This window comes from Eutrema salsugineum, unplaced genomic scaffold, assembly GCF_000478725.1.
Source record: "Eutrema salsugineum unplaced genomic scaffold, Eutsalg1_0 scaffold_3, whole genome shotgun sequence".
NCBI lineage: Eukaryota > Viridiplantae > Streptophyta > Magnoliopsida > Brassicales > Brassicaceae > Eutrema > Eutrema salsugineum.
In genome coordinates, this window is record NW_006256756.1 from 10,161,286 (window position 1) to 10,187,947 (window position 26,662).

Genomic DNA, 26,662 nt, shown 5'->3' on the forward strand with positions numbered 1-26,662 from the left:
ACCTGTTGATGACCACAGATTTTCAGTCACTTCTCCTTTGCCAATTGTTGTTGCATAATCTTCCTCCTTTGTTGTAAACAGCTATTCCCCCAGACTTAGATCTTTTCCGGGAATCATAAAGATGATCTCCAAATCTCCATATAATCGAACTCTAGCTTGCCTCAAGTATAAAATTCAATCCTCCTAGACTCTCTAAGGTTTTAAATTTCCTCTCCCTTCATATATATATATATTTTTTTTTTTCGTTTTTTTTTTTTTTTTTTGAAAAGAGGAAGCAACCTTTTATAGAGAGAAAGTCTAAGGGACGAAATTGTATCAAGATTTTGAAGTTTTTCCAAGGCAAACTGAGTTTTCTCATTTTGTTGAATAATTCCAATGAAATCGCAGGCCTCCGTCTTCAGTGACTGAAAACCGCGTTGATCCTCTTTCTCTCCGACGTTTTTGCACATATCTGCATATTGGACAATTAAAAACAAGAATGCATGTGGTTTGAAAGAGGTTAGGTTCGGTGGGGAACTAGCTAAAGATAAACTAGCCATTCAGGATCAACAAAGAGTGGTAAAAGGGATAAGGAGTCCTGAATGTATGATTCGTTTCCCTGATCTAACGCTTTAATGAGAAAATTATGTCAAAATTAAGTCCAGATAAAATGAGCTAGTATATCCTGTCAGAAAGAATCTCCATGAATAGATGTCCTCTGGTGGGATTTCGTAATGCAAGTACTTAGCTACCGCCTAGTCTAGGTCTAAATCACAAAAAGAGCAAAAAACGAAGAAATAGCGTAGAAGCACACTGGTCTAAATCATCATAGTATTGTTTATTGTGTTCCTGGTTTGAAAACTTTTTGAAAAACATTTTTGAAAACAATTTTTGAAAAACATTTTGAAAAAAAAAACATTTTTTTAAAAAAAATTAATGTGTCCAAAACAAACTCAAAACAAATCAAATTTCATTAGTAACGGATGAACATCCTCCCCCAGACTTATTTCACACTGTCCTCAGTGTGATATATCTTGGAAAGAATGGTAAAGAAAATAGAAAAGTTGAAATGTTTAAGTGAACTTATCGTGGTGGAGAGTGCTGCTTGTCTTTTCAATTTGTTCTTCCTTATTGAAAACCTGAAATTTAGGCTTTGATTGGTAACTTTGCGGAATTGCGGAATTGCGGAAAAAATCTTGCGGGATAGATTAAGCGACTTATAAGTCGCTTTTCTGCGGAATGACTTTTCCTTTGTATTTTTGTTAAGCAAAAACGCAGTTTGTGTGTATTTTTCCATTACACGGATTTTTGTTGATTGGCAAAACACCTGCGGAATTGTGTTTAAAAACGCAATTCCGCCATTCCGCAGGTTACCAATCAGAGCCTTAATGAAACAGAAACAAAGCAATGGAAATAGAAAATAAAGGTGAAAGGGAAATAGATAAAATACCACTAAGCGCTTGTTTCAAGTCATTAGTTTGACATTGTTGCTCGATTAGACTTAACCGGGGTCGTGACTCTCCTTGATCTCATCATTGGCCGATGATGGATCAATCAAAAACATCACTTCTCTTTCGTCTTCTGCTTCTTCAGCCAGATATGGCTTTACACGCTGTCCATTCACTGTGAATGAGTTTTCGGTTCTGTCCCACAGGACAATGGCTCCGTATGGCTTGACTTCCTTTATCGTGAAGGGTCCTGACCATCTTGAACGTAATTTTCCTGGAAAAAGCTTAAGACGAGAATTGAAAAGAAGTACCTTATCTATAGGAGCAAAAGTTCTATGAATAATCTTCTTATCATGATATGCTTTAGTCTTCTCCTTGTAGATCTTCGAGTTTTCGTAAGCATTGTGTCGGATTTCTTCTAACTCATGAAGTTGAAGTAGCCTTCTTTCTCCAGCTGTTTTCAGATTCATGTTCATATCCTTGATAGCCCATTGCGCCTTATACTCGAGTTCTACTGGAAGGTGACATGCTTTTCCATAGACTAGATTGAATGGTGTTGTTCCTAATGGTGTCTTGAATGCTGTTCGATATGCCCATAATGCGTCGTCAAGCTTTGTAGACCAATCCTTGTGATGAACTGCAGTTGTTTTCTGCAAAATCGACTTGATTTCTCTATTTGAGATCTCCACTTGACCGCTGGTTCGGGGATGGTATGGCGAAGCAACTTTATGTGTAACTCCATTCTTTCTAAGAAGATTTTCGAAAACTCTGTTGATGAAGTGCGATCCTCCGTCGCTTATCACAATTCTAGGAACTCCAAAACGCGGGAATATAACAGATTTAAACAGCTTCATGACAACTTTTGCATCGTTGGTGGGGCTAGCGACTGCTTCTACCCACTTAGAGACGTAGTCTACTGCTACTAAGATGTATTGGTTCCCAAAAGAAGTAGGAAAGGGTCCCATAAAATCTATTCCCCAAACATCAAAAATTTCGACTTCGAGAATAAAATTTTGAGGCATCTCATTCCTTTTGCTTATGTTGCCCATCCTTTGGCATTTATCGCATCGCGATATATAAGCTTGAGTATCTTTGAACAAAGTAGGCCACCAAAAACCAGCTTGTAAGATCTTTGAAGCGGTTTTGAAAGTTGCGAAGTGTCCTGCATAAGACGAGCTATGGCATCCGAATAAAATTCCTTCCATCTCTTCTTCAGCCACGCATCTTCGGAATAACCCATCAGCACATCTCTTATAGAGATAGGGTTCATCCCAAAAATAATGTCTTATGTCTTTCAGGAACTTTTTCTTCCTATAACCAAACAATTGTGGTGGTTCTACATCGGCTGCTAAGTAATTTGCTATGTGCCTAAACCATGGGGTGTTGAAAGCATCTGCTCGTCGCATGAGAGGACGTGGTGGTGCGGTATTGGCATTGGGGATAGTATCTATCGCATAGATGTTTTCTTCAGGCAAACTGTCATTTAAAGGCAATCTTTCTTCAACTCGAATTCGTGAAAGATGGTCTGCAACTCCATTATTTGCGCCTTTTCGATCTCGAATTTTGATATCGAATTCTTGCAGTAGGAGGATCCATCTTATCAACCGAGGTTTAGCGTCTTTCTTAGACATTAAATACTTGATTGCAGCATGATCAGTATGAACTATGACCTTAGATCCTACGAGATAAGAACAGAATTTCTCAAATGCAAATACGACAGCTAGAAGTTCTTTCTCTATTGTAGCATAATTGCATTGAGCCTCGTCAAGAGTTCTGCTTGCGTAGTAGATTACGTGCAGTTTCTTATCTTTTCGTTGGCCAAGCACTGCTCCGACTGCATAGTCACTTGTATCGCACATGATTTCGAATGGGAGTTCCCAATCAGGTGCTTGCACGACAGGCGGGGAGACAAGAGCTTGTTTGATCTTATGAAACGCGGCTAAGCACTCATCATCAAACTGAAAGTTCGTTTCCTTGCAAAGCAAACGCGTAAGAGGTCTAGCTATTTGAGAAAAATCTTTTATGAATCGCCTATAGAATCCTGCGTGTCCTAAGAAACTACGGATGCCTTTTACGTTTGTGGGGGGTTGTAGGCTGGTCATGACCTCGATTTTAGCTTTGTCAACTTCAATACCTTTTCCGGAAATTCTGTGCCCAAGCACTATTCCGTCTCGTACCATGAAGTGACATTTTTCCCAATTTAATACTAAATGCTTATCTTCACATCTTTGCAGAACTTTACCAAGGTTGCCTAAGCATTTTTCAAAAGAAGATCCATAGACAGAGAAATCGTCCATGAATACTTCCATGAAATCCTCAATAAAGTCTGTGAAGATCGACATCATGCACCGCTGGAAGGTAGCAGGTGCATTACATAATCCAAAAGGCATACGTCTGTAAGCGAACGTGCCATATGGACAAGTAAATGTCGTTTTTTCTTGATCCTCCGGGCGAATAGGAATTTGGAAAAATCTGGAGTATCCATCAAGGAAGCAATAGTAGGGGTGATTAGCTAATCTTTCTAGCATTTGATCTATGAAGGGAAGTGGAAAATGATCTTTCCTAGTTGTTGCATTCAGTTTCCGGTAATCGATGCACATACGATGTCCAGCTACTGTTCTTGTAGCGATCATTTCATCTTTATCATTCTTAATGACAGTGACTCCTCCTTTCTTCGGAACAACATGAATTGGGCTAACCCAAGTGCTATCTGAGATAGGAAAGATTATTCCAGCTTCTAAAAGCTTCATAATCTCCTTCTTGACAACATCCATGAGATTGGGGTTCAGTCTCCTTTGACTATCGATTGAGTTTTTAGCATTATCCTCTAGATTAATCTTGTGCATACAAAGATCTGGAGAGATTCCAGGTATGTCATCAAGTGAATATCCTAAGGCTTTTCTATGCTTTCTCAGCTCAGTCAACAGCATTGTGGTTTCTTCTTCCGTCAAACCAGAGTTTATTTTGACAGGATAAGTGGAATTTGGTCCAAGGAAAGCGTACTTAAGTCCGACGGGAAGAGGTTTAAGCTCGACTTTAGGGGCTTTAAGCTCGCTCCAAGGATCGTTAATTGCTGCAGCAGTGTCTTTAGGAGGTGTAGGAAGGTTTGTTTGGTCCTTAAGATCTAGATAGTGTAGAGGTTTCCTATAAGTTTCGGATTTATCAAGCATACGTGTGCACTCACTTGAAATTTCTTCAAGGAAATTGCGTTCATCTTTTGTGGGTGAAAGCGTGACACTTAAAGGGTCGTCTAGAAGCAGATCTTCATAGACTTCCTCAATAATTCCATCTAACTCATCAACCCAATAAATTTTGCCATCCAAAGTCGGTTTATCGAAACTTTTGTTCATGTCAAACTGCATAACTAGGCCAGCTAGATGAAGGTCGATTTTTCCTTCAGGAACATTGATTATGGCCCCGGCTGTAGATAGAAATGGCCGTCCAAGAATAAGTGGATCCTTAGGTTCTTTTTCTAGTTCTAGAACTACGAAATCGGTTGGTATGGAACATTTTTCGATTTCGACAGGAACATCTACTAAGATACCTACAGGTTGTCTAACGGAACGATCAGCTAGTACTAAAGAAATCTTAGTGGGCTTGAAAGTGTGATGTCATAAACGTTTTGCTACTGAAAGAGGCATAATGTTTATGCTAGATCCTAAATCACAGAGAGCATGCTCAAAAGCTACATCATTGATGGTGCATGAAAGTACAAAGCTTCCAGGATCGTTTTTCTTTTCAGGGATTCGGCTTTGCAGGATAGAACTACATTCATGGGTTATCATCATAACGCCTTCTTCAAGAGTTAAAGAATTTGTTAGAATACCCTTCATGTATTTTCTTAAAGCAGGAATCATAGCACAAGCTTCTACAAAAGGTAATCTCACATTTAACTGATCGATTAGCTCTTTAAGCTTAGATTTTTCTTTTTCTTTCTTAGGGGCTCTTAAGGCTCTAGGATATGGAGGTTTAGGTTTGTAGACACGAGTTGGTGGAGGAGGAATCGGATCTTCTCCAAGGATTTCCCGGGATGAATCTTCTCTTACTTCTTCTCCATCCTTCTCTCCTACCACTTCTTTTTCAACATCTTCATTCGTGATTCTTTCTTTTTTTCTCCTTTTCCTTACCCTTTTCCTCATCTTCGGGATCTTTAGGAAATTCAGGCTCTTTGTAAGCTAATCCACTCCTAAGTGTGATAGCTTTCACATCATCGGAGGGATCTGCTTCACTTGAGCTTTCGAAATAATTTTCACTTGGCTCCTCTTCAGATTTTTCTAAGTTTTTAGAATTAGTTTTGGCCATTATGCTAAGGAGGGTGGATAATCTTTCATCGAAATCCTTCTGCATCTCTTTTAGTTCAGATCTAAGATCACTAATCTCTTTAGACATAGATTTTTCAAGCTCTAAATTCTTTTTGTTTAGGTTTTCAGCTTCAGAAGAGGGAAAACTTGGATATGGAACAGGATTAGATTGAATAGCCGAGATTGGTTCGGAAGGTGGTGTCCAGGCAAGCTCAGAAGACGTTTTCCCGCGGTCAGGTGGCTCACGACCGCGGTGAATCATGTCTTGGCCGCGGTCAGAACCAGCACGACCGCGGTGAAAGCTTGCTTGGCCGCGGTCCGGACGAATGGACCCGCGGTGATCAGAAACGAATGGAAAATCTTGAATTTGATAGACTTCTGCAGTGTTCATCATCCCTTGATCATAAGAATCCATTGGGTTGTCCCAGCCATCAAAGTTACACGTATTGTGTACCTTATTTGGTTGTTGCAATCCAAGATGACTCATTATGTGACGGAGACACTTTATAACTTCCGAAATTTCTTCTTTCTTCTCAGGAAGTGCAGAATTACCAAAGGTTACTTGATTTCGGATGCTGTTTCCTAAATTTTTAATGAAAACGTGAGCATCTTCTACAGATCTAGTTGTGAAATCTCCAATACTTGCTATATCAAAAGAGTGTCCTTCATCCAATTTAATGATAACACCAGATTTTGACCACTTTTATGAATTATTTATGGATTGTTTTAATATCTTATGTAGGTGTTTTAATTTTGTTTTCAGTGGTTTTTAAGTGATTTCAATGTTTTGGAGTTTCAAAAGACTTTTCAGAAAACTTGGACTAAAGATGTGCAATTTAGAACAAATGAACAATTTTAGATAAACTAAAGCCGTCAGAAGTATGACAAGCAATGAAGACCTTCTCACCGTGTGATCATCCCCAAAATTTTTAGAATACATAAAGGAGACAACCAGCTTTCAATTGGTTTGGAGACAATCTAACAGTTAGATCGTGAGATATTCCCAATGCACTAAAGACAGACAATGCAGTCTCGAAGGAGAACATGAGCCGCAAACGCAGCCAAACCATGATTCACCGCGGGTGCGAGTACCATGGCCGCGGCCAGGCATCATTTATGTCTCAAGCGACCTAAGTCAAGCCCAAGTCATTCCCGTTATTTTTTTGAAGCCTGAAGCGTCTAAGACAACCCCATAAGCCATAAGAACCTCTTTTAGGTTATTCTAAAAGAGTGTGCTCAGTTTTTATAAAAACCCTGTAAAGACGTCTTTGGAGAGGAGCCACCGAGGAGAGCACCATTGATCCTCCATCTTCACCTCTGTTTTTCGTTCTTCTCCCCTGTTCAATTTCCAGCAACTTTTAATACTTATGATGTTTTGTTACAATATGTTTAAGTAGTTTCCCAGTTGGGTTTAAAAAGATTTTTCAAAGGGAATTTCTTGTGTCTTTTTCTATGAATTGTTAGATTTAGGATTGATGTGCTTGTGGTGAGGGAACAAGTTATTCTAATGAAATCAATAAACCGCAAGTGCATAGCTGATTGATTGTAGTACGTAGGGATCAAATCCACAGGGAAGGAGGTTCGTTTTTGCAAAAGCTTTCGAAAGAAATATAAAGTAAGGAAGTCTAGAACCATACAATATTTTAAGGGGTTTTGGTGGTGTCTTTAAAACGTAAAAACTATTCTAAACGGGAAAATACAGAAATCAAATTGACCTAATACTAAACCTAATAAAATCGACTAAAGACAGTGCAAAAACGACTAAACCTAAATTACTTGAATGAAATTGGCTGGAATAAAAAAAATAACCAAATGACTAAAGCTTGTATGAAAATCGGTATGGTAAAGGAACTCGAGTCACGAACGTATGAATACGCCACTGTCTTGATGATAACCAACTATCTCTCGCAACGTAACCAGTAGGTTTCCACTCTGGCTATTGAAGGGCAAAAGATGCAAGCTTGCTTAAGACTAATCAACATTCACAGTTCGCCCATAGGTAGGTTTCCACTCCTATGGTTGATCTGCTCTTCTTAAACGAGATATGGCCCCGGATGAATACTTTCGCAACACCAAAGACCTAGATCAGATTGTAGTTCATGATGCTACTCCCATGCATTAAAAATAAGTTTAGAAGAAAAAGTTATAGGAATCGGTTTCAATAGCTAATGGAATCCTCATGGAACATGTATATCCCCATCGAAAATCCCTTAAACCCAACAATAAAACTTCTCAATCATGATTAGAGAAAGCACAAATATTGTATTAAAAAGCTGTATTGAAATCGATATGGTAAAGGAACAAAAAGAGTTCAAGAGATAGATCTCTATCTCCCTAAACCTAAAACTAAGAAAATAAAAGATAAAAAATAAAAGCTGCTAAAAGAGAAGTCGCATATGTGTCTTCCTTCATCTAGGGTTCCTAAAGTATGTTTTTATAGTGTTCAAATCATTTATGGGCGTGACTTAGGGTTTCTCCAAATGAGGGAACCATTTTGGGCTTGAAAATGGGCTTCTAGGCCGGACAGACCAATCTCTGAGGTCGGGAAGGACGGGACCGGTGCCAATTGGGTGATGGCTGCAGGTAAGAATACTTGCCGGCAGGTTTACAGGACATCTTGCTCTTCATGTAACTTTTGATTGAACCATTTGATTGTCATGCTGTAAAGTGTGCTGGAAAGTTGGTAGTTATATCTTTAAGGTCTCCAAATTTGAGCTGGATCAGACGGTGAGAAGGTCTTCATTTGAGGGTGAACTTCTGACGGTTTGACTCTGAGCTGAAATCTACTCTTCTATCCATTTTGTTAAGCTTTTTCCTAAGTTTCCTGAAAAGAGTCTTGAAACTAGAAGTACTAGAAAAACATCATAAAAACATTTGAAAACAATAAAAAACATAGAAAAAAGTATCTCAAATCGATCCATAAAAGTGGTCAAAATACGGTGTTATCAACTCCTCCAGACTTAAACCTTTGTTTTTCCTCAAACAAAGCAGAGATCCAATCTGGTGAAGTGAAAAAAAAATTAGGAAATGCACAAATCTCAGAGACATGAACTCCTAAACTAGGAGCATAGATCGTACATCAATTCACAACTTAGTCTAGAAAATTCTCACCAAGACACAAAAGATATTAGTCCACTTTTTCCATCATGCAGAACTTAAACAATCTAAATCTCGATTCCAGTCAATTATCTCTCTACATTCATTAAGTGCAATTGTGAATTCTCATCAAAGACATCATCCAGAGAAGACGGCGTTTGGCATTTAAGGGCTGTTTACGTGGTGGAGTTGAAGTGTTTCGGGTTACCTGATGAATCTGGAGGATGCAATATATTATGCAAAACCGCAAGAGATAGTGGACCTGTTGTCCGCAATTTTCAGTCACTTCTTCTTGCCAAATGTTGTTGCATAATCCTTCCTCCTTTGTTGTGAACAGCTACTTCCCCCAGTCTTAGATCTTTTCCGGGAATCAGAAAGATGATCTCCAAAACTCCATATAATCAGACTCTAGTTTGCCTCAAGGATAAAATTCGATCCTTTTAGACTCTCTAAGGCTTTTATTTCCTTTCTTTTCTTATTTTTTGGAATTTTTTTGTTTGAAAGGGGAAATGCCTTTTTTAAGAGATAGTTAGTCTAAAGGATGAGGTTATACTAAGATTTTTGATTTTTCCAAGGCAAACTGAGTTTTCTGCAGGTGTTGAATCCTTCCGGTAAGGTTTCCGGCAAAATTGCAGGTCTCTGTCTTTGTTGACTGAAAACTGTGTTGTTCCTCTTTCTCTCCGACTTTTTTGCACACATCTGCATATCAGACAATGAAAAACAAGAATGCATGTAGTTTGAAAGAGCTTGGGTTAAGGTGGCGAATGATGGGCCTCAGGGTTGCTCATCTTATGCAACCCATTGGTCCAGAGTTTTAAATTTATAAAACCCTAATGTCTGAAAGTGCACAAATGTACGTGTAGGACTAAGGGTGTCGATCCACAGGGAAGATGTCTAATCTGCAAGAAACACCAAAATGGGAGAATAAGAAAAGTCATAAACTCATGGGTGTTTGGGATTTTTGGTTGCAGATCCTAAACTAAACCTATTCTAATATTTACATGAAATAAAATGCAATGTAAATGAGTTGCTAAAAGAATATCTCAAGGGTGTTCGACTCAAACTATAGACTCTAGACTTATAGTGGGCGATTTAAACTTCTCCGGTTTACTCTAATTGATGTCTAAGCATTTCCAATTTGCTTCCGGGCTCTTCATCCTTATCTTTTTCAGGGAGCTGCATGGAAATGGAATAGGCATATGTATGGCTAACAAACTCTTGCCATCTTAATCAACTAATCACTCAAATCTGACAATTAACTCTTGCTCTCATGCCAGAAGTAAGATCATGCATTAACTATTGAATTTTTTTGCTCACATCTTCTCTACAGGTAGCTCTCGACTCATGTAGCGACTATGTTCTTCTAAAGCTAGGTATGAATGATCTGATACAGCACTCTCGTGGCTCTGATCGATCCTAGGCTCAGAGAATAGGTCATGAATATACCCTCATGCAATATGAACAACTTAGAAGAGATGACATCCAGAATATGGTTTAGAAACTTAGAAATCCTAATCGAACATGTATGCCTATCGATGAATTTTTAGAAACTTGACTCTCTGGGACAAATCTATATGATGCAAGGAATGACAAAAGACATGAAATAATTCATATGATGAAACTGAAAGGTTAATTAGATAGAAAGGATAAATAACAATGGATCCAGGGAAGACTCTCCTTCTCCATCTCCTAACACTAGAAAAACAAAGTTTGGTGGCTCAAAATCTCATTACAGGAGCACACACCCGTTTAGGGTTGCTAAGAAATGTATTTATAGGTCCTAAGCTCTTCCAGGTCTCATTTAGGGCTTCTATGAAGAAGAATGGTGAAATGAGCTTTGATGTTGGGCCTTGTGGCTCCACATAGGTCCACCGGGGGTGAGAGTCTTCCAAGGTAGGTAAAATAGTTGTTTGCCGCGGGTGAGAGTCTTCCGGGACTGGTGAATTTGGTCAACTTGTTCTCCATGTATCTGTTAATTGAACCATTGGATATTCCTGATGTAAAGTGATATGAAAAGCTGGTTGTCTCCTCTTGAATGTCTCCAAATTTTAACTGTATCAGACGGTGAGAAATTCTTCATTTGAGGCTAAAATTCTGACGGTCTGACTATGAGTTAAAAATGTAGATTTTTTCCACTTTGCCAAATTTTTCCCTAAGTTTCCTGAAAAGAACCTTGAAACTACAAATATAGAATAGTAATAATAAAAGTTCCTAAAACTGTTTAAAACCTTTGAAAAAGCATTTGAAATCAATGGTGAAAATGGGTACAAATATGGTGTTATCAGGGAACTAGCTAAAGATGATCTATCCATTCAAGATCAACGGAGAGTGATAAAAAAAAAGGAGTCCTGAATATGTGATTCGTTTCCCAAATCTAATGCTTCAATGAGAAAATTAAGTCCATGTTAGGTCCAGATAAAACAGAGCTAGTGTACTCATTCATCTAAATCAAAATCATTCAAATTCCTCTAGGGTACTTTGTTTCCAATGTGCTAAGCTACCGCCTAGTCTAGTCTTAAATCATGAATGAGCATGTCACTAGGAACAGTCTAAAATTACACAGTTAACTATCATTGATTCATGTTCACCATTCCCTTTAAAACGTATTTTGTTTTGAAAACCATTTTTGAAAAACTTTAAAGAAAATGCAAAAAGTGTAGATAATGCAAGACTAATGAAAGAAAAATGGTTAGAAACGTATGAAATCCTCTCCCAAACTCAAATCACACTAAAGAAGTCGAGGTTGGATGAGAAAATTGCATATATATATATATCAAAAAACGTAAGCTAAAGGGAACTTATTTGGATTTGGGATGCTGACGGGAATGAGCCGGATCCATTCAGGAAGATGCTGGAAGGTGATAAATGGTGGATGAGGTGAGAAGTGGTGGGGAGTAGTGGATGAGGTGGAATGAGTCATGGCGAGGTGGAATGGATGAAAATGGGTTGGAGGTCGTATGAACGACCATTGTACGCGGTCCAAACTCACGCGACCACAGGTGGGGCATGCTTGGCCGTGGTCACAAGTACGCGACCGCGGTCGATGTAGGGTTGGCTGCAGTCTGAACTCAAGTGACCGCAGGGGCTTAAATGCGGCATGTTCGTGCTGCTCCTTGGTTCCTGCTGGGCCGAGTAGTCTGGGACCAATCCTTCTTTTCGGCTTTTTGGTTTTTTGATTTTTTTGGATTTTTTTTTTTTTTAGAAACACCTGAAACTAAGAAAAATAAAAGGATAAATAGAAAAATAAAGAAAAATCCTAAAGAAAATAATACCCAAATGGGTTGCCTCCCATTAAGCGCTTCACTTTTAAGTCGTTTAGCTCGACTTGTTAAAGAAACTGGCTTTGTCCTCAAAAGTCAATGTCTTAGGACAAGTCCTCTTTGCTTCTCCTTGTCTTTCCTTTGTATATCCATTGTAACTCCATTCCCAATTAGAAATTTTGTCCTTAGGTTCGAGATGTCGTTATAGTATAGTGGTAAGTATTCCCGCCTGTCACGCAAGTTACCAAGGTTCGATCCCCGGAAACGGCGCCAAATTGATAGTAGGAGTTTTAGCCTACTAAGGTCAATTAACCTCTTGTGTTGAACCACTTGAGGGTCAATCCAAATGGAGATTATCTAGGCACTAAGACTATATGGAACTATCTTAATCCAAGTTTAATGAAAAAGGTTGGTGATTAAGTGATCTAAAAACATAAAGCAAACAATAACAAGCAATAATTAAGAATTAATTACTAATTAAGTAGTAATTAGTAATCAAGCAAACAAGACAAACAAAACAAAGACTCAAATTCAAATAAGGATAAAGCTAAACCTCTAGATGTGATCATTGATTAGGGTGTTTTAAATGTGAATTCATGATGCTAAGCAAACAATGCAACACTTGCAATTCTTTAGTCTAGACTTCCAAATCAGATTAATTCATTCTCATGACAAAAATCCCTTTGTTAATTACCAAAACAAGACTAATTCCCATTAGATGAATAAGCAATCAACAAGCATAAGGTTCCAAGTCTAAAATGACCAGACAGCCTCTTTGTGCATCAAAATAAGAGTTAAGAAAGACTGAATCTTATACAGAAAGATAAAGCAAGGATCTCTCAAATTCCAATTAACTTAGAACTTTAATCTAGATTAATCCTCTCATGAAGGCATTAACCTCTACACTAATCCATTTTCAAACCAAATCATCATTTGTGAAATATGAATCAATGAGCATTAAGAAACAGTTCCAATATGTCATTCATGCATTTAACAATCATTCCCATGATGAAAAAGGCATAAACCCATAAGTTAGCTTATTCAGGCATTTCATCAAACACCTTGTGGGTCGAGAAATGCCTAAGTTCTGGATCAAGCTTATAATGAGAGATCTAGCATTAGGATCAGCTAACTAAGGAAGGGAGAAGAGAATCTAAGCTTAAACAATCATTAATCTACATCTAAGCACCTTAATCTACACACCTAGAAGCTTAAAAGAAGACTACTCACTAATCATGATGAACACACCATTTCCTTTGCAAGAGGTGATGTTGATCATGGTCAAAAGTTAAGATGAGATGAAGAAATGATGAGAAACAGCTTTAAGATGATTAAATCTGCTAGATATCTCTTGATCAAACTCGTTTTTACACTAAAGAGGCAAAGAAAACAAGAGAGAATAAAGCTTCAGTCTTGGAAAAAAACCCTAAAAAACATATATAGTGTCTTTTGCGGACCGGGTCAGCCCAGGACAAATTGGGTAATGATCCGGCTTCAAATGGGTCATGTCTCAAGTGTGCGACATGTTCAGATGCTTCCCAAGTCGCATGCCCAAGTCGCATGCCCAAGTCGCACAGCCATAGAAACAGCCTTGTGCGCCATAAATCCCTCAGCCTCAGCCGCATGCCAAATTTTTCCCTAAGTTTCCTGAAAATAACATTGAAACTACAAATATAGAAAAGTAATAATAAAAGTTCCTAAAACTGTTTAAAACCTTTGAAAAAGCATCTGAAATCAGTGGTGAAAATGGGTACAAATATGGTGTTATCAGGGAACTAGCTAAAGATGATCTATCCATTCAAGATCAACGGAGACTGATAAAAAAAAAAAAGGAGTCCTGAATATTTGATTCATTTCCCAAATCTAATGCTTCAATGAGAAAATTAAGTCCATGTTAGGTCCAGATAAAACAGAGCTAGTGTACTCATTCATCTAAATCAAAATCATTCAAATTCCTCTAGGGTACTTTGTTTCCAATGTGCTAAGCTACCGCCTAGTCTAGTCTTAAATCATGAATGAGCATGTCAATAGGAACAGTCTAAAATCACACAGTCAACTATCATTGATTCATGTTCACCATTCCCTTTAAAACGTATTTTGTTTTGAAAACCATTTTTGAAAAACTTTAAAGAAAATGCAAAAAGTGTAGATAATGCAAGACTAATGAAAGAAAAATGGTTAGAAACGGATGAAATCCTCTCCCAAACTTAAATCACACTGTCCTCAGTGTGAAAGAAGTCGAGGTTGGATGAGAAAATTGCATATCAAAAAACGTAAGCTAAAGGGAACTTACTTGGATCTGGGATGCTGACGGGAATGAGCCGGATCCATTCGGGAAGATGCTGGAAGGTGATAAATGGTGGATGAGGTGAGAAGTGGTGGGGAGTAGTGGATGAGGTGGAATGAGTCATGGCGAGGTGGAATGGATGAAAATGGGTTGGAGGTCGTATGAACGACCATTGTATGCGGTCCAAACTCACGCGACCACAGGTGGGGCATGCTTGGCCGCGGTCACAAGTACGCGACCGCGGTCGATGTAGGGTTGGCTGCAGTCTGAACTCACGTGACAGCAGGGGCTTAAATGCGTCATGTTCGTGCTGCTCCTTGGTTCCTGCTGGGCCGAGTAGTCTGGGACCAATCCTTCTTTTCGGCTTTTTGGTTTTTTGATTTTTTTAGATTTTTTTTTTTTTAGAAACACCTGAAACTAAGAAAAATAAAAGGATAAATAGAAAAATAAAGAAAAATCCTAAAGAAAATAATACCCAAATGGGTTGCCTCCCATTAAGCGCTTCAGTTTTAAGTTGTTTAGCTCGACTTGTTAAAGAAACTGGCTTTGTCCTCAAAAGTCAATGTCTTAGGACAAGTCCTCATTCTCCTTGTCTTTCCTTTGTATATCCATTGTAACTCCATTCCCAATTAGAAATTTTGTCCTTAGGTTCGAGATGTCGTTATAGTATAGTGGTAAGTATTCCCGCCTGTCATGCAAGTTACCAAGGTTCGATCCCCGGAAACGGCGCCAAATTGATAGTAGGATTTTTAGCCTACTAAGGTCAATTAACCTCTTGTGTTGAAGCACTTGAGGGTCAATCCAAATGGAGATTATCTAGGCACTAGGACTATATGGAACTATCTTAACCCAAGTCTAATGAAAAAGGTTGGTGATTAAGTGATCTAAAAACATAAAGCAAACAATAACAAGCAGTAATTAAGAGTTAATTACTAATTAAGTAGTAATTAGTAATCAAGCAAACAAGACAAACAAAACAAAGACTCAAATTCAAATAAGGATAAAGCTAAACCTCTAGATGTGATCATTGATTAGGGTGCTTTAAATGTGAATTCATGATGCTAAGCAAACAATGCAACACTTGCAATTCTTTAGTCTAGACTTCCAAATCAGATTAATTCATTCTCATGACAAAAATCCCTTTGTTAATTACCAAAACAAGACTAATTCCCATTAGATGAATAAGCAATCAACAAGCATAAGGTTCCAAGTCTAAAATGACCAGACAGCCTCTTTGTGCATCAAAATAAGAGTTAAGAAAGACTGAATCTTATACAGAAAGATAAAGCAAGCATCTCTCAAATTCCAATTAACTTAGAACTTTAATCTAGATTAATCCTCTCATGAAGGCATTAACCTCTACACTAATCTATTTTCAAACCAAATCATCATTTGTGAAATATGAATCAATGAGCATTAAGAAACAGTTCCAATATGTCATTCATGCATTTAACAATCATTCCCATGATGAAAAAGGCATAAACCCATAAGTTAGCTTATTCAGGCATTTCATCAAACACCTTGTGGGTCGAGAAATGCCTAAGTTCTGGATCAAGCTTATAATGAGAGATCTAGCATTAGGATCAGCTAACTAAGGAAGGGAGAAGAGAATCTAAGCTTAAACAATCATTAATCTACATCTAAGCACCTTAATCTACACACCTAGAAGCTTAAAAGAAGACTACTCACTAATCATGATGAACACACCATTTCCTTTGCAAGAGGTGATGTTGATCATGGTTAGAAGTTAAGATGAGATGAAGAAATGATAAGAAACAGCTTTAAGATGATTAAATCTGCTAGATATCTCTTGATCAAACTCGTTTTTACACTAAAGAGGCAAAGAAAACAAGAGAGAATAAAGCTTCAGTCTTGGAAAAAAACCCTAAAAAACATATATAGTGTCTTTTGCGGACCGGGTCAGCCCAGGACAAATTGGGTAATGATCCGGCTTCAAATGGGTCATGTCTCAAGTGTGCGACATGTTCAGATGCTTCCCAAGTCGCATGCCCAAGTCGCACAGCCATAGAAACAGCCTTGTGCGCCATAAATCCCTCAGCCTCAGCCGCATGCCTATCTAGGTGTAAACAGCGAGTATTTGTGCTGTTCAGGCTTCCCTCTCTTCAACTCGCACAACCAGGACGCATTATGGAGATAATATGTGTGCGAGTTGGTCCTCCTTTAGTCCCAAGTGATGCGAGCAAAAGCGCGGGGTTGGTTGTTTTCGTTTTACTAAGCTTCAGGTTTTAAATTTATAACCCATATATGTCTGCAAGTGCACAGATGTGCGCTGTAGTACTTAGGGTATCGATCCACAGAGACTTAGTTGTTTCAGTACGAATTCACTGCAACGCTTAAATCAGATTAGAACTAAAAAAAGTTTTGGTTTTGGTTTTGGGTTTTTGGTTGTCACTAAATCTAAACTAGAAGGCTAAACAAGTAAAAGCAAATAAAACGAAGGCAAACAAAAGCAAGTAAAAATCGATTATGAATGAAAACAGGTAACAAGTAAATAAAAGCAGAATGGAAATCTAAGGTTGTAAGCAATGAAAAACAAACGTTGGGGCTCAAGGGTAATTCGCAGGGGTTCATGGATAAAGATATGTTGATTTTAAACAAATGATAAAGGTAATCAACTACGTATGTTCTAGAACTCGAGGCACAGAAATATGAATAGCCTACTTTCGCAGCACTAAACAACTATCTATCGCAACCCTAATCAGTAGGTTTCCACTCTGATTCTAGAAGGGAGAAGATGCAATAGCAGGACAAGACTCATCAACATTCACAACTCAACTACAGGTAGGTTTCCACTCTTATAGAAGAATTTCTCGTTTCACCCTAGTTCAGACAATCAATGAAAGCTTTCGCAACATATCATATCAGATCGGCTTCTAAGTGGCCAGCAAAGAATCACGCAGTAAGATTAAAGGCAAACGAAGAACATCTAGAAGATTATAAATCCTAAATCTATCGATTCATAAGCAAAGACACATGAAATTCCCTTTGAACAATCCCTTTAAACCCAACTGGGTTAACTACTCAAACATATTGTAAACAATCATCACAGAGTATTGAAAGTTGCAGGAAATTAAAGAAAATAAGGAAGAAGAACGAAGAACGGAAGCGACGACGGAGGCGCGATGATGCTCTCCTCGGCGGCGGCTCCTCCTTCAAAACCGGCGGCCTCCCTATCCAGTGTTTGAGTCTCACACGAAAATTTAAGTACAGAAAAGAACACACCCTTTAGAATGACCTAAAGGGGGTATTTATAGCTTCTGGAGTGGTCCTGGACACTTAGGGCTTCAAAAATAACGAAATGAATTGATCTGGGCTTTAATTAAGTCGTCGGGAAAGTGAACGACCAAAGTCCGCGGTCGCGGTGGCTCTACCCGCGGGAAAATGGGTGTTGGCCGCGGTCCCGGCACCTGCTCTCTTCCGGAACTGCATTTTCTGTCATTCTTGCATCGGGAGTATCTGAAGATCTAACCGTTGGATTGTCTCCAAATCAAGTGCATTAGAAAGCTGGTTGGATCCTCTATGTTGTCTCAAATTTTGGGGGTGATCAGACGGTGAGAAGGTCTTCATCGCTTGTCATACTTTGGACGATCTGCATTTATCCAAAATTGCTCATTTGTTCCAAATTGCATATCATTTGCCCAAGTTTCCTGTAAAGTCTTTTGAAACTCTAAAACATTGAAATCACTTTAAAAACATTGTAAACAGAGTTAAAACACCTGCATAAGATACAATTATGATCCATAAAAGTGGTCAAAATACGGTGTTATCAACTCCCCCAGACTTACCTTTTTGTTTGTCCTCAAACAAACTTAAGTCAGGAAAATTTTTTTTGAAAAATCGCAGGAACTATTCAATATCTCAGTGACCGCCCTTCTAAACCATAACTTATCGTGAAACATCTATTTGGATCTAGTCTACAAAATTCTCACCAAAATACAAGCAAACTAGTCCGTTAATCCGTCATGCGAAAATCTACACACTTAGATCTAACTTCCAGTCAACTAGCTCTCTACATTCATTAAATATATTGTGAGTTCTCATCAAAGACATTATTCAGGGTAGACGGCGTTTGGCATTAAGGCTATTTAAGTGGTGGAGCTTAGGTGTTTAGGGTTACCTGAAGAATATGGAGGATGCAAGATATTATGCAAAACCGCAAGAGAGAGAAGGACCTGCTGATGACCGCAGATTTTCAGTCACTTCTCCTTTGCCAATTGTTGTTGCATAATCTTCCTCCTTTGTTGTAAACAGCTATTCCCCCAGACTTAGATCTTTTCCGGGAATCATAAAGATGATCTCCAAATCTCCATATAATCGAACTCTAGCTTGCCTCAAGTATAAAATTCGATCCTCCTAGACTCTCTAAGGTTTTAAATTTCCTCTCCCTTCATATTTTTTTTTTTTTTCTTTCGTTTTTTTTTTTTTTTTTTGAAAAGAAGAAGCAACCTTTAATAGAGAGTAAGTCTAAGGGACGAAATTGTACCAAGATTTTGAAGTTTTTCCAAGGCAAACTGAGTTTTCTCATTTTGTTGAATAATTCCAATGAAATCGCAGGCCTCCGTCTTCAGTGACTGAAAACCGCGTTGATCCTCTTTCTCTCCGACGTTTTTGCACATATCTGCATATTGGACAATGAAAAATAAGAATGCATGTGGTTTGAAAGAGGTTAGGTTCGGTGGGGAACTAGCTAAAGATTAACTAGCCATTCATGATCAACAAAGAGTGGTAAAAGGGATAAGGAGTCATGAATGTATGATTCGTTTCCCTGATCTAACGCTTTAATGAGAAAATTATGTCAAAATTTAAGTCCAGATAAAATGAGCTAGTATATCCTGTCAGAAAGAATCTCCATGAATAGAAGTCCTCTGGTGGGATTTCGTAATGCAAGTACTTAGCTACCGCCTAGTCTAGGTCTAAATCACAAAAAGAGCAAAAAACGAAGAAATAGCGTAGAAGCACACTGGTCTAAATCATCATAGTATTGTTTATTGTGTTCCTGGTTTGAAAACGTTTTGAAAAACATTTTTGAAAACAATTTTTGAAAAACATTTTGAAAAAAAAATTTTTTTTAAAAAAAATTTATGTGTCCAAAACAAACTCAAAACAAATCAAATTTCATTAGTAACAAAGCAATGGAAATAGAAAATAAAGGTCAAAGGGAAATAGATAAAATACCATGTGGGTTGCCTCGCACTAAGCGCTTGTTTCAAGTCATTAGCTTGACATTGTTGCTCGATTAGACTTAACCGGGGTCGTGACTCTCCTTGATCTCATCATTGGCCGATTATGGATCAATCTAAAACATCACTTCTCTTTCGTCTTCTGTTTCTTCAGCCAGATATGGCTTTACACGCTGTCCATTCACTGTGAATGAGTTTCCGGTTTTGTCCCACAGGACAATGGCTCCGTATGGCTAGACTTCCTTTATCGTGAATGGTCCTGACCATCTTGAACATAATTTTCCTGGAAAAAGCTTAAGACGAGAATTGAAAAGAAGTACCTCATCTATAGGAGCAAAAGTTCTATGAATAATCTTCTTATCATGATATGCTTTAGTCTTCTCCTTGTAGATCTTCGAGTTTTCGTAAGCATTGTGTCGGATTTCTTCTAACTCATGAAGTTGAAGTAGCCTTCTTTCTCCAGCTGTTTTCAGATTCATGTTCATCTCCTTGATAGCCCATTGCGCCTTATACTCGAGTTCTACTGGAAGGTGACATGCTTTTCCATAAACTAGATTGAATGGTGTTGTTCCTAATGGTGTCTTGAATGCTGTTCGATATGCCCATAATGCGTCGTCAAGCTTTGTAGACATATCCTTGCGATGAACTGCAGTTGTTTTCGGCAAAATCGACTTGATTTCTCTATTTGAGCTCTCCACTTGACCGCTGGTTTGGGGATGGTATGGCGAAGCAACTTTATGTGTAACTCCATTCTTTCTAAGAAGATTTTCGAAAACTCTGTTGATGAAGTGTGATCCTCCGTCGCTTATCACAATTCTAGGAACTCCAAAACGCGGGAATATAACAGATTTAAACAGCTTCATGACAACTTTTGCATCATTGGTGGGGCTAGCGACTGCTTCTACCCACTTAGAGACGTAGTCTACTGCTACTAAGATGTATTGGTTCCCAAAAGAAGTAGGAAAGGGTCCCATAAGATCTATTCCCCAGACATCAAAAATTTTGACTTCGAGAATAAAATTTTGAGGCATCTCATTCCTTTTGCTTATGTTGCCCATCCTTTGGCATTTATCGCATCGCGATATATAAGCTTGAGTATCTTTGAACAAAGTAGGCCACCAAAAACCAGCTTGTAAGATCTTTGAAGCGGTTTTGAAAGTTGCGAAGTGTCCTGCATAAGACGAGCTATGGTATCCGAATAAAATTCCTTTGATCTCTTCTTAAGCCACGCATCTTTGGAATAACCCATCAGCACATCTCTTATAGAGATAGGGTTCATCCCAAAAATAATGTCTTATGTCTTTCAGGAACTTTTTCTTCCTATAACCAAAGAATTGTGGTGGTTCTACATCGGCTGCTAAGTAATTTGCTATGTGCCTAAACCATGGGGTGTTGAAAGCATCTGCCCGTCGCATGAGAGGACGTGGTGGTGCGGTAGTATCTATCGCATAGATGTTTTCTTCAGGCAAACTGTCATTTAAAGGCAAACTTTCTTCAACTCGAATTCGTGAAAGATGGTCTGCAACTCCATTATCTGCGCCTTTTCGATCTCAAATTTTGATATCGAATTCTTGCAGTAGGAGGATCCATCTTATCAACCGAGGTTTAGCGTCTTTCTTAGACATTAAATACTTGATTGCAGCATGATCAGTATGAACTATGACCTTAGATCCTACGAGATAAGAACGGAATTTCTCAAATGCAAATACGACAGCTAGAAGTTCTTTCTCTGTTGTAGCATAATTGCATTGATCCCCGTCAAGAGTTCTGCTTGCGTAGTAGATTACGTGCAGTTTCTTATCTTTTCGTTGGCCAAGCACTGCTCCGACTGCATAGTCACTTGTATCGCACATGATTTCGAATGGGAGTTCCCAATCAGGTGCTTGCACGACAGGCGCGGAGACAAGAGGTTGTTTGATCTTATGAAACGCGGCTAAGCACTCATCATCAAACTCAATGTTCGTTTCCTTGCAAAGCAAACACGTAAGAGGTCTAGCTATTTGTGAAAAATCTTTTATGAATCGCCTATAGAATCCTGCGTGTCCTAAGAAACTACGGATGCCTTTTACGTTTGTGGGGGGGTTGTAGGCTGGTCATGACCTCGATTTTAGCTTTGTCAACTTCAATACCTTTTCCGGAAATTCTGTGCCCAAGCACTATTCTGTCTCGTACCATGAAGTGACATTTTTCCCAATTTAATACTAAATGTTTATCTTCACATCTTTGCAGAACTTTACCAAGGTTGCCTAAGCATTTTTCAAAAGAAGATCCATAGACAGAGAAATCGTCCATGAATACTTCCATGAAATCCTCAATAAAGTCTGTGAAGATCGACATCATGCACCGCTGGAAGGTAGCAGGTGCATTACATAATCCAAAAGGCATACGTCTGTAAGCGAACGTGCCATATGGACAAGTAAATGTCGTTTTTTCTTGATCCTCCGGGCGAATAGGAATTTGGAAAAATCTGGAGTATCCATCAAGGAAGCAATAGTAGGGGTGATTAGCTAATCTTTCTAGCATTTGATCTATGAAGGGAAGTGGAAAATGATCTTTCCTAGTTGCTGCATTCAGTTTCTGGTAATCGATGCACATACGATGTCCAGTTACTGTTCTTGTAGCGATCATTTCATCTTTATCATTCTTAATGACAGTGACTCCTCCTTTCTTCGGAACAACATGAACTGGGCTAACCCAAGTGCTATCTGAGATAGGAAAGATTATTCCAGCTTCTAAAAGCTTCATAATCTCCTTCTTGACAACATCCATGAGATTGGGGTTCAGTCTCCTTTGACTATCGATTGAGTTTTTAGCATTATCCTCTAGATTAATCTTGTGCATACAAAGATCTGGAGAGATTCCAGGTATGTCATCAAGTGAATATCCTAAGGCTTTTCTATGCTTTCTCAGCTCAGTCAACAGCATTGTGGTTTCTTCTTCCGTCAAACCAGAGTTTATTTTGACAGGATTAGTAGAATTTGGTCTAAGGAAAGCGTACTTAAGTCCGATGGGAAGAGGTTTAAGCTCGACTTTAGGGGCTTTAAGCTCGCTCCAAGGATTGTTAATTGCTGCAGCAGTGTCTTTAGGAGGTGTAGGAAGGTTTGTTTGGTCCTTAAGATCTAGATAGTGTAGAGGTTTCCTATAAGTTTCGGATTTATCAAGCATACGTGTGCACTCACTTGAAATTTCTTCAAGGAAATTGCGTTCATCTTTTGCGGGTGAAAGCGTGACACTTAAAGCGTCGTCTAGAAGCAGATGTTCATAGAGTTCCTCAATAATTCCATCTAACTCATCAACCCAACAAATTTTGCCATCCAAAGTCGGTTTATCGAAACTTTTGTTCATGTCAAACTGCATAACTAGGCCAGCTAGATGAAGGTCGATTTTTCCTTCAGGAACATTGATTATGGCCCCGGCTGTAGATAGGAATGGCCGTCCAAGAATAATTGGATCCTTAGGTTCTTTTTCTAGTTCTAGAACTACGAAATCAGTTGGTATGGAACATTTTTCGATTTCGACAGGAACATCTACTAAGATACCTACAGGTTGTCTAACGGAACGATCAGCTAGTACTAAAGAAATCTTAGTGGGCTTGAAAGTGTGATGTCTTAAACGTTTTGCTACTGAAAGAGGCATCATGTTTATGCTAGATCCTAAATCACAGAGAGCACGTTCAAAAGCTACATCATTGATGGTGCATGAAAGTACAAAGCTTCCAGGATCGTTTTTCTTTTCAGGGATTCGGCTTTGCAGGATAGAACTACATTCATGGGTTATCATCATAACGCCTTCTTCAAGAGTTAAAGAATTTGTTAGAATACCCTTCATGTATTTTCTTAAAGCAGGAATCATAGCACAAGCTTCTACAAAAGGTAATCTCACATTTAACTGATCGATTAGCTCTTTAAGCTTAGATTTTTCTTTTTCTTTCTTAGGGGCTCTTAAGGCTCTAGGATATGGAGGTTTAGGTTTGTAGACACGAGTTGGTGGAGGAGGAATCGGGGCTTCTCCAAGGATTTCCCGGGATGAATCTTCTCTTACTTCTTCTCCATCCTTCTCTCCTACCACTTCTTTTTCAACATCTTCATTCGTGATTCTTTCTTTTTCTTTCTCCTTTTCCTTACCCTTTTCCTCATCTTCGGGATCTTTAGGAAATTCAGGCTCTTTGTAAGCTAATCCACTCCTAAGTGTGATAGCTTTCACATCATCGGAGGGATCTGCTTCACTTGAGCTTTCGAAATAATTTTCACTTGGCTCCTCTTCAGATTTTTCTAAGTTTTTAGAATTAGTTTTGGCCATTATGCTAAGGAGGGTGGATAATCTTTCATCGAAATCCTTCTGCATCTCTTTTAGTTCAGATCTAAGATCACTAATCTCTTTAGACATAGATTTTTCAAGCTCTAAATTCTTTTTGTTTAGGTTTTCAGCTTCAGAAGAGGGAAAACTTGGATATGGAACAGGATTAGATTGAATAGCCGAGATTGGTTCGGAAGGTGGTGTCCAGGCAAGCTCAGAAGACGTTTTCTCGCGGTCAGGTGGCTCACGACCGCGGTGAATCATGTCTTGGCCGCGGTCAGAACCAGCACGACCGCGGTGAAAGCTTGCTTGGCCGCGGTCCGGACGAATGGACCCGCGGTGATCAGAAACGAATGGAAAATCTTGAATTTGATAGACTTCTGCAGTGTTCATCATCCCTTGATCATAAGAATCCATTGGGTTGTCCCAGCCATCAAAGTTACACGTATTGTGTACCTTATTTGGTTGTTGCAATCCAAGATGACTCATTATGTGACGGAGACACTTTATAACTTCCGAAATTTCTTCTTTCTTCTCAGGAAGTGCAGAATTACCAAAGGTTACTTGATTTCGGATGCTGTTTCCTAAATTTTTAATGAAAACGTGAGCATCTTCTACAGATCTAGTTGTGAAATCTCCATTACTTGCTATATCAAAAGAGTGTCGTAACTCTGGAGTTATACCGCGATAGAAGATACTTAGCAGGTATTCCTTGGCATGTCCATGGTGTGGACAATCTCTTTGGTATTCCCTAAATCTTTCCCAAGTATCTAAAAGATCTTCATCTTCTTTTTGTTTAAAAGTTCTTATCTTCTTTCTTAAGAGATTTGAACTATTTCTAGTGTAAAAACGATTTAGGACAGCAGTTTTACACGCTGCCCACGTTTTTAGTGAAGCAGGTGGCAAAGATTTTAGCCATTTTCTGGCCTTATCTCTAAGAGAGAATGGGAAAAGACTACACTTGTGGTAATCCCCATTTGCTGTAATGGTTGCACATAATTTTTTGAACGTCTCGATATGGTCTATCAGGTTTTCGAATGAATAACCAGAGAATTGATTTTGTTGAACTAAATGGATATGGGGTACCTTAATTTCGGTTTTGCCATCCTCAGGTAAGGCTGGTTGAATAGCTCTTCGATCTCCCATGAACTTTTCGAGTGAACCGAAACTTCCAATCAGTTCATCATCATCTTTATGTTTGACCGATCCGATTAGCTCATTGTCATCATAAAAGGGTTCTTCAAACTCATCATCACTCAGGTCATCATCGCTTGGATCACCATCCACACGAATTGGTGGATCACCAAGAGTTCCGGGAACATGTTCCCGGTCTCTCATCTCAGAGAAACCTGAAAAATTCAAAAAAAAAAGTAAAAATAAACAAGTGTTCTAATGGATTTAAGCTGGGATTCGCAACGAAACAAATTTAAGTTCCCGGCAACGGCGCCAAAAACTTGATGCGAGCAAAAGCGCGGGGTTGGTTGTTTTCGTTTTACTAAGCTTCGGGTTTTAAATTTATAACCCCTAAATGTCTGCAAGTGCACAGATGTGCGCTGTAGTACTTAGGGTATCGATCCACAGAGACTTAGTTGTTTCAGTACGAATTCACTGCAACGCTTAAATCAGATTAGAACTAAAAAAGGTTTTGGTTTTGGTTTTGGGTTTTTGGTTGTCACTAAATCTAAACTAGAAGGCTAAACAAGTAAAAGCAAATAAAACGAAGGCAAACAAAAGCAAGTAAAAATCGATTATGAATGAAAACAGGTAACAAGTAAATAAAAGCAGAATGGAAATCTAAGGTTGTAAGCAATGAAAAACAAACGTTGGGGCTCAAGGGTAATTCGCAGGGGTTCATGGATAAAGATATGTTGATTTTAAACAAATGATAAAGGTAATCAACTACGTATGTTCTAGAACTCGAGGCACAGAAATATGAATAGCCTACTTTCGTAGCACTAAACAACTATCTATCGCAACCCTAATCAGTAGGTTTCCACTCTGATTCTAGAAGGGAGAAGATGCAATAGCAGGACAAGACTCATCAACATTCACAACTCAACTACAGGTAGGTTTCCACTCTTATAGAAGAATTTCTCGTTTCACCCTAGTTCAGACAATCAATGAAAGCTTTCGCAACATATCATATCAGATCGGCTTCTAAGTGGCCAGCAAAGAATCACGCAGTAAGATTAAAGGCAAACGAAGAACATCTAGAAGATTATAAATCCTAAATCTATCGATTCATAATCAAAGACACATGAAATTCCCTTTGAACAATCCCTTTAAACCCAACTGGGTAACTACTCAAACATATTGTAAACAATCATCACAGAGTATTGAAAGTTGCAGGAAATTAAAGAAAATAAGGAAGAAGAACGAAGAACGGAAGCGACAACGGAGGCGTGATGATGCTCTCCTCGGCGGCGGCTCCTCCTTCAAAACCGGCGGCCTCCCTCTCTAGGGTTTGAGTCTCACACGAAAATTTAAGTACAGAAAAGAACACACCCTTTAGAATGACCTAAAGGGGGTATTTATAGCTTCTGGAGTGGTCCTGGACACTTAGGGCTTCAAAAATAACGAAAGGAATTGATCTGGGCTTTAATTAAGTCGTCGGGAAAGTGAACGACCAAAGTCCGCGGTCGCGGTGGCTCTACCCGCGGGAAAATGGGTGTTGGCCGCGGTCCCGGCACCTGCTCTCTTCCGGAACTGCATTTTCTGTCATTTTTGCATCGGAAGTATCTGAATATCTAACCGTTGGATTGTCTTTAAACCAAGTGCATTAGAAATCTGGTTG

The 26,662-nt window shown here is 38.8% G+C and overlaps 1 non-coding gene across 1 annotated transcript; it reads left to right on the forward strand.

The window, feature by feature from the left end:
- The first annotated feature begins 24,586 nt into the window (after positions 1-24,586).
- Positions 24,587-24,694, forward strand: LOC112085839. Its single transcript, XR_002899127.1, has one exon. It is a non-coding gene; the product is annotated as a small nucleolar RNA R71 (small nucleolar RNA).
- Positions 24,695-26,662: the final 1,968 nt, after the last annotated feature.